This window comes from Mauremys mutica, chromosome 26 (genome assembly GCF_020497125.1).
Source record: "Mauremys mutica isolate MM-2020 ecotype Southern chromosome 26, ASM2049712v1, whole genome shotgun sequence".
Classification (NCBI taxonomy): Eukaryota; Metazoa; Chordata; order Testudines; family Geoemydidae; genus Mauremys; species Mauremys mutica.
In genome coordinates, this window is record NC_059097.1 from 6,613,803 (window position 1) to 6,621,152 (window position 7,350).

General features: G+C 52.7%; 1 long non-coding RNA gene across 1 annotated transcript; it reads right to left on the reverse strand.

Annotated features, from left to right (window-relative positions):
• Positions 1 to 3,686: 3,686 nt before the first annotated feature.
• On the reverse strand, positions 3,687 to 5,029 carry LOC123356721. Its single transcript, XR_006575426.1, has 3 exons — positions 4,739 to 5,029; positions 4,089 to 4,436; positions 3,687 to 3,740 (listed from the first exon to the last, which is right to left on the reverse strand). It is a non-coding gene; the product is annotated as an uncharacterized LOC123356721 (long non-coding RNA).
• Positions 5,030 to 7,350: the final 2,321 nt, after the last annotated feature.

A 7,350-nucleotide genomic window follows, 5' to 3' on the forward strand; every position in this document is an offset into this window, starting at 1 on the left:
CCCTGCATGGCCACACGGTGTCACTGTTGCTCCACGCAGGAACTGCTCTGTGCATTACCCTGCGTGGCCACACGGTGTCACTGTTGCTCCACGCAGGAAATGCTCTGTGCAATACCCTGAGTGGCCACACGGTGTCACTGTAGCTCCACGCAGGAAATGCTCTGTGCCTTACCCTGCGTGGCCACACAGTGTCACTAGTTATTTCCCTCATGGAGCCACAGAGACACTAGGTCAGGGGTCAGCAACCTCCGGCAGCCACGTGCCAAAGACGTGACGGGAGCCGATTTTCAATGGCACGCGGCTGCCTGCCGGGACTCCAGGGTGCCATTAAAAATCCTGCCAGCACGGCAAGCCGCAGGGTCCGCGCTCCCGGGCTGGAGCACCAGGTTGAGCGCAGCAAGCCGCCGGCCCCTCCCCCGGATCCCTGCCGCCACGCGCAGAGCTCTGGGGCCGGGGCTGCGCGCTCCCGTGGGGCAACGTTTGGCTCTGCAGGGAGGCAAAGACGCTCCCTGCTTGTCCGGAGCCCTGCCCCCGCACGCGCAGCGCTCTGAGGGGTGGGGCTGTGCGCTCCCGCGGGGCAGCATAGGCTGGCTCTGCTTGGAGGCTTATGTTAAGGTGATCTGGGGCCAGGCAGGTTGAGTAAGGGGTGGCGGCAGTCAGGGGACAGGGAGCAGAGTTGGTTGGATAGGGGGTGGGATCCCGGGGGGTGGCTAGGGGCGGGGGTCTCTGGAGGCGGCAGACAAGGAACAGGGGCGTGGATGGGGCAAGGGAATTCCGGGGTCTGTCAGGTGGTGGGGGCTGGATAGGGGTCAGGGGGGTCAGGGGACACTTAGGGTGGGGGGCTCTCTGGAGGAGATGGTTAGGGGACAAGGAGCTGCGGCGGTTGGATGAGTCAGGAGTTTGGGGGGGGCTGTCAGGAGGCAGGGGGAGGGTTGTATGGCTCAGGAGTTCTAGGGGTCCTGTCAGGGAGTGGGGGTGTGGACAAGGGTTGGGGCAGTCAGGGGACAAGAACAGGGAGGCTTAGATAGGGGATAGGGTTCTGGGGGCCAGTTATGGGCAGGGGTCCCAGGAGGGGGTAGGCAGGGGACAAGGAGCGGCAGGGGGTTGGGGGAGCGGAGCAGTCACCCCGCCCTCTGCCCTGAGCCCTAACCCCCCCCCCACACACACACAGGCCCCTGCCCTGAGCCCGGTACCTCCCTCATACACACCCAGCTCTCTGTTGACTCCTTCACACACACACACCCCCGACCCCAGCCCTGACTCTGGTACCCCCACACATACCCAGCCCCCCCGCCCTGACACCTGCACCCCCCTCACATGGCCCCAGTCCTCTGCCCTGACTCTTGCACCCCTACACATCCCCACCCCCACCCTGAGCACCAGAGGGGAGCTCCTGCACCCCCACTCACATTCCCACCTGCACCTCTCACACCAAATGGGAGCTGCCCAGGTAAGTGCCCCCACACCCAGACTTCCTGCCCCAACCCTGAGCCCCCTCCCTCATTCTAGCTCCTGGGCCAGACCCTTCAGCCCCAGCCCTGTGCTCGGTCCACTCCAACCCTCAGCTCAGTGCAGCGAGAGGAAGAGAATGGGCCAGAACCAGGGAGAAGGTAGCTACCGGCTGAATGTGGGCAGGGCCCCGCCCAGCCTGCTGGCGGCCTAGTGGAACAGAACCCCAGACCAGCAGCGGGTTGAGCAGGCCAGGGGTGTAAGATCAACATTTTAATTTAATTTTAAATGAAGCTACTGAAACATTTTGAAAACCTTATTTATTTTACCATACAAGACTGGTTTCTATGTCTATATATTATAGACCTAAAGAGACCTTCTGAAAAACATTAAGGTTTTGCGTGCCCGTAATACATTTTAGAGTGAATAAATGAAGATTCGGCCCACCGCTTGTGAATGGTTGCCGACCCCTGATATAGACAATAACGCTATTTCACTCCAGTGTCTTCCTAAATGTTAATAGTGCTGTTTTGATCTTTGAATCACAGCTATAGAAATAGAGATAGAAGGGTAAGTGTTAGCTCGGGTCTTGTCTAACAATGCAGGCTGCATTTCAAACCTCTATTCCTTTACAGATCTTCCTAACCAGTCTTTAAAGTTCAGCCATGGGTCAAGGTCAGTTTGTGAGTTAACTAACTCTTGCAGGCCCCATCACCTTACAATGAGATATTACATTACACGCAGATCACCACAAGGTCTCTGTGGCTTTGAGCTCCTTAGGACCTAGCCTTTAAAATGCTCTTTGCCACTGACCAATCCCTGTGAGAAGGGTGCAGGTCTCCCCTTTCTAGCTCCTCTTGGGCCGCTGGCACTTGCTGGGCAATGAGACCACACGCTCCTGAGGGAACAGAGGTCTCTCATTTACGGCGCTTTTCTCTCTGCCCCATTCGAACGCCCCTGGCTTAAGGACCACCCTGTAAGGAAGGTTTGGGTCTCCTTTGCCAAGCAAATTAAACCACAGGTCACTTTGACACGCCCGGCAAAATGACTGCCCTGTAACCAGGGTGTAAGGTCTTATCCCTCGCACGCTTAAACTAGAGGAGCCTTTTTGTGCCTGTGGCTGAGTGACACCCCACCGCTTGAGAAGGCTTGAGCTTCTGTTTCTCTTAGTGACAGGAAATTCCCCCACAATTATTTCTACTGGACTTTTTTGAGATTTGAAGTGAAATCTTACTTGCATCTGACCTGGATAGGTCACAACATGGTGTGGCGAAGGGGCAGCTGTAAGGGGATGGTGGTGGCCGTGGAAAAGTCGCCCCTTTTCTCAAAAAAGCCAAGAAATGGCCCAACCCATGCAAATGTCACACCGTCTGGAAATGAACAGGTGAAGTGGGGGGCTCCTTTCAGACCCTCACTTCCACCTCATCTTTTCTCAAGTCCTTTTGCCCTGCCCAACTTACACCGCTCAACCAACCACAACTTTGACCCTGTGTTTTCTTGTGCACAAGAAACACACCGTCGCACTGATGAGTGTTCAACTGTAGACATTCGGACAGCTCCCTCAGCTGTGTCCAAATTCCAGGCCTTGTGTCTCTTTGGAGATAGACAGAGGAGATTCCTAGGGCTACGTCCGAAGGGATTGATATGGCTATCCTTTCTGAAATGTGTTGATGTTCAGGTGTTGTAATCACATGCGGTGGTATTCAGAGCCAGCACGTGGGTGCACCTAACCCTACTAACAGGACTGCGTCACAAGGAAGAGGGGTCTTTTCTGGTAAAGGTTAGGGAGCACTAAGTTATTTTCTTAGGGTTAGGGTAGGAAGGTAGGAAGGTAAGTCCGGAAGGGTGTTGCTGAGAGATGGAGGATTCATCGGAAAGGAGACACTCAGCAGGATCCCTCCCTTACCTGTTCATTTCCAGATCTTTTCACATTGGGGACTTCACCCCGCCCCCCACACACACCGAGTTTAAAGGAGGCGTATTTTACTAAAGAAAGGGTGACCGCCCTGTAATCAGAGTTCAGGCCCCTTTTCTCCTGTCTACATTGGCCCTCTTAATGGCACCCAACATAGTCACTCTGCAGAGCAGATTCTGGCCCCTCCCCAGCCACAGAGCCCCGTACCCAAGGAGGAAACACACGGCCTATGAAGAAAACTACAGCAAGTACAGATGAGGAACAGCCAGTTATGCAGAAACCCAAGGACTACTCATGTCTCCTTAGAAGGATGTCCAGGCTCCTCAGGTCTGCGTCTGCCGCTTTCTCCTTCAGCTGCTGCTCCTGGACAATTCCTCTGCAAGCGCAGGAAATGAGCGTAGCAAGGGCCATCACTACACAAAATTCAATTGGTGCAGGTAATCTTGCCCTCATTCCTGCCTATCTACATCAGGCCCACTTGAAGAGAGACAGTCAACATCCACAGTCACCCCTCCACTCTAGCGCCCACTACGATGCATGATTTCCGTCCCCTCCTACTTGTTCATAGCTCCCGAGACCTAGCCTGAGGGGATGCACACGTAGCACTCCTACCCGTGCCCTATGAAGGGAAACAGCAAAGAGAGTGTGTGTGGGTCAACACAGTAGAGTAGAGTAGAGTAGAGAAGACACAGAGAGAAACAGAGGAGGAAGGCAAGCAACTCACCACCTGGAGTCATCCCTCATGGATCTAACCTTCTCCTGCCGAGGACACACCGATCCTGGCCAGAGAAATGATCAGTCGCTGAAAATGGGGACCGTGTCTCCCTCAAAACCACAGCTAGTCAGGAACCTTTTCTTACAAACCCAGCCCCACCTAACGGGGTGTCTCTACCTGTAGCCAGGTGGGCCGTGAGCAGAACCCTCAGCAAAACAGATACTTATCTCAGTGATAGTAGCAGCTGTTCTGCTCCCAGAGGGACAGCTCCTGCCTGGCACCAACAACGCTCGCAGTCTCGTCACTCTCACTCATAAGGGCAGTAGACTTTGACATGTGACGTCTTTTTGCTTGGTACTAAAACCAGGGGATAAAACAAGTAAGCTACCGTCTCAGTCAGAAATGTCTCGTAGGCTCTTCTTTTCCCCTCTCACGCACGGCGGGGTTCCGCCCTCTACCCATTACACCTTTAGGACTAAAAGTACAAAGCACCTCTTACAACAACACCCAACAGAGTCACTCTGCAAAGCAGACTCTGGCCCCTCCTCACCCTTAATCCCACAGAGCCCTGTACCCAACAAGAAACCACACGGTCAATGAAGAATACTACAGTGAGTACAGATGACTCTGTGACTTCAAAGCACTGAGCCCTTACTCACAGTCAGTTATGCAGAAGGCAGAAACCTGAGAACTATTCTTGTTTCCTTAGAAGGATATCCAGGCTGCTCAGTTCCACTTCTGACATTCTCATCCGGCTGGGGCTCCTGGACAATTCCACTGCAAACTAATAAAGCCAAGCAAGAACTGTCACTACACAGAGCTCTATGAATGCCCTCATCCCTGCCTGCCTCTCCCATCTCATCTACATCAGCCCGACTCGATGAACAGAGACTGAGTAAACATTGACGGTCACCATTCCACTCTAGCGCCCACTACCCTGCATGATTTTCATCCCCTCCTACTTCTTCATAGTTCCTGAGACCTAGCCTGTGGGGATGCACACCTAGCACTCCTGCCCGTGTCCTATCAAGGGAGACAGCACAAGGAGAGGCAAGGACAGACAGAGAGTGTTGGCCAACACACTAGAGAAGAGAGAGAGAGAAACACAGAGAAAGGCAAGAAACTGATATGGGCCGTGAGCAGAACCCTCAGCAAAACAGACACTTATCTCACTGACAGTGGCGTCTGCTCGACCCCCACATTGACGGCTGTTGCCTGGCATGAACAATGCTCACAGGCTCGCTGCTCTCACTCACTTTCCATCGCACGAGGGCAGTAGACTCTGATGTGTGACTGCTGGGTTTAGTACCAAGGAAGAAGTAAAAGGAAGAAAAAAATAAAATAAAATTACCATCTCCGTCTGCAATGTCCCATAGTCTCTTCATTTCACATCTCCCGTATCCCACAGCTCTGCCCTCAACCCTCTCCCAGTACTTCTTTACAGCTGCAACTAGAAGAGACTCATTTTAACTGCACCCAAAATAGTCACTTTGCTCAGGAGACTCTTGTCCCTTCCCCAGCCTTAATCCCAAAGAGCCTCGTACCCAACGAGGAAGCAGACGGCCTATGAAGGAAACAAGAGTGAGTACAGATAAGGAATTGAAAACACTGACTTCTTACTCATAGCCAGTTATCCAGAATGCAGAAAGCTGAGGACTGTTCATGTCTCCTTAGAAGGATGTCCAGGCAGTTCAGGTCCACTTCTGCCAGCTTCTTCTCCAGCTGACACTCCTGGACAATTCCTCTGCAAACTAATAGAGGCAAGCAAGAACTATCACTACACCAGTGGTTCTCAACCTTTTGTACTGATGGTCCCTTTTACATAGCAAGCTTCTGAGTGTGACCCTCCCCTTATAAATAAAAAACACTTTTTGTATATTCAACACCATTATAAATGCTGGAAGCAAAGTGATGTTTAGGATGGAGGATGACATTTCACAACCCATCAAATAACAACCTTGCGGCCCCCTGACAGGACCTAAACCCCAGTTTGAGAACTCCTGCACTACATAGAGCCCAATTAAGGCCCTTTTCCCTGCGTCACTTTCGATCTGTCTTAGCCCCACAACACCCACAGTCACCGCTCCACTCTAGCGCCCACTGCCCTGCATCATTTCGGCCCCCTACTTGTTCATAGCTCACAAGACCTAGCCTGTGGGGATGCACACGTAACACACCTGCCCGTGTCCTACGAAGGAAGACAGCACAAGAAGAGGCAAGGACAGAGAGAGAGAGAGAAAGAAAGGCAGACAGACAGAGTGTGTGTTGGCCAACACATTAGAGGAGAGAGAGAGAAAAACGTGGGAGGGAGTCAAGAAACTCACCAGCTGGAGTCATCCCCCTGGATCTAATATGCTGCGGAGGACACACTGGTCCTGGCCAGAGACATGAGCAGCCCCTGAAAATGGGGCCATCGTCTCCCTTGTAACCGCAACTAGTCAGGAACCTTTTCTTACAAACCCAGTCCCAGCTAACGGGGCATCCCTACCGGGAGCAAGATGGGCTTTGAGCAGAGCAATCGCCAAAGAAGACACTTATCTCATTGAGAGTGGTGGCGGTTCCGCTCCCAGATGGACGCCTTCTGCCTCGCATCAACAACGCTTGCAGACTCATCGCTCTTGCTCTCTTTCCATTGCAGGAGGGCAGTAGACTCTGGCCTGTGACTTCTTTTCTCTTGCTACTAAACCCAGCACAAGGGGGGAAAACAAATCAGTTACCCTTTCAGTCAGCAACTTTGGGTAGGCTCTTATTTTCCCCTCCCGCACACAGTGGGGCTCCGCCCTCAACCCTATTCCTATTACACCGGTAGGACTACAAGTAGAAAGCACCCCTTGCAACGACACCCGAAATAGTCACTTTGCACAGCAGACTTTGGTCACAGAAACCAAATCTCAAGGGGGAAAATAAAACATAGAAATTGGGCTTGTTTTTGACCTGTACCTTATTGCTCATTGTAGCTTGCTGCTTCCGGCAAGCAGGGGCAAAGGGGGGAGAGAGAGTCAGGGGTGCACAGTGGACCCACCACAGTCCCAGCCTGCACGCCAGGAGAGATCTAGTCATTGAGTGTTGGGGTTCTTAGGAATCGGCTTGTTTTGGCCTTATTGGAAATAGGATTAGCTTGATTTTTGGAATACTGTGAATTCAGGGTTCTTATCTACCCAGTGAAAGTTGGCAAGTATGACTCTGGTCTCTTCCCCAGCCTTAATCCCACAGTGCCCCATACCAAACAAGGAAGGCAACGGCCTATGAAGAAAATTACAGTGAGTACAGA